Here is a 1073-nt window from a genome sequence, read left to right on the forward strand (position 1 = left end):
TTGAGAAATCTCCTTTATATTAAGTGATGAAAATCTGTATGGCGCCAGCAGGTGGCATGGTGGTTGCAACGCTGGGCTCCCACATTACTGACTGGTTTGTGTCTCACAACTGGCAGCTTACTTTTTCTCTCTCCGTCTCTGTCTGGTGAGCTCATGTACTTTATAGCAAATTTTAAAGTAATAATAAATAAAATACTTAAAAAAATAATTAAAAAAAAACTTACAAAAGATGTAATTAAATGCTTGAGAAAAGTAACTTTATGCTCTATGCACAGATAAATTTCTCTTGCTATACAGCTAATATGGTTATTATTTGCCCCTAATGACACTCCAACATATTCCTACATAAACGATCTTTACATTCCTCCTGGGATGCGGGGCGGGCCGGACATGCCTCAAATTGCGCCCTGCTTTGCTCAGTCACATTTATTAGGATGGTATTGGGTTTGGTGGTGGTTTCTTTTTCCTCCGTTTTTGTTTTCCAAAGGCCCGCGCTGGCACGGGACAGCCTGGTGGGCCGGCTGACCTTCACTTGTCCTTGGGGTGGTCGAGGCTCTCCATCATCCTGTTGAGGCGGATGTTGAGCAGTCTGACCTGGTTCTCCAGGTGCTCCAGCTTCTCCTCCACGCTGGGGCCGTCGGAGCTGCCGGGGCTGCCACGCCAGTAGAAGCCCAGCGGCAGCACAGCTCGCCCTCGTGCTTGTGCAGGATGTACACGCAGGACCTGGAGAACAGCAGCACCGGCACCACCCAGAAGCGGCCGAACACCAAGTGCAGGACGCTGCAGGTGAAGCCCAGGGTCAGGGAGAGGAACCAGTAGGTCAGGAGGATGATGTCCAACAGCAGGAGGGCGCAGGCCGGGCTGTTGGCCGGGCTGTTGGCCACCGAGGCCGGGCTGAAGTACTGGGACAGGTTGGAGATGTCCAGCCCCAGGACATCCAGGAGCTCTGTCCAAACCTTCCACAGCGTCTCCACGAACAGGTCCACTCCCAACACGAACCTCTCCATCAGCCTGGTAAGAAACTTCTGCGCGGCGCGCACGTTGTCATCGCCGAACAGGCTGCTGCCACACTG

At 52.3% G+C, this 1073-nt stretch overlaps 1 pseudogene; it reads right to left on the bottom strand.

Annotated features, from left to right (window-relative positions):
* Positions 1-528: 528 nt before the first annotated feature.
* LOC102496010 (BRI3-binding protein pseudogene) overlaps positions 529-1073 on the bottom strand; it is a 3660-nt pseudogene continuing 3115 nt past the window's right edge.

Source organism: Tupaia chinensis, unplaced genomic scaffold (genome assembly GCF_000334495.1).
Source record: "Tupaia chinensis unplaced genomic scaffold, TupChi_1.0 Scaffold146525_1, whole genome shotgun sequence".
NCBI classification, from domain to species: Eukaryota; Metazoa; Chordata; class Mammalia; order Scandentia; family Tupaiidae; genus Tupaia; species Tupaia belangeri.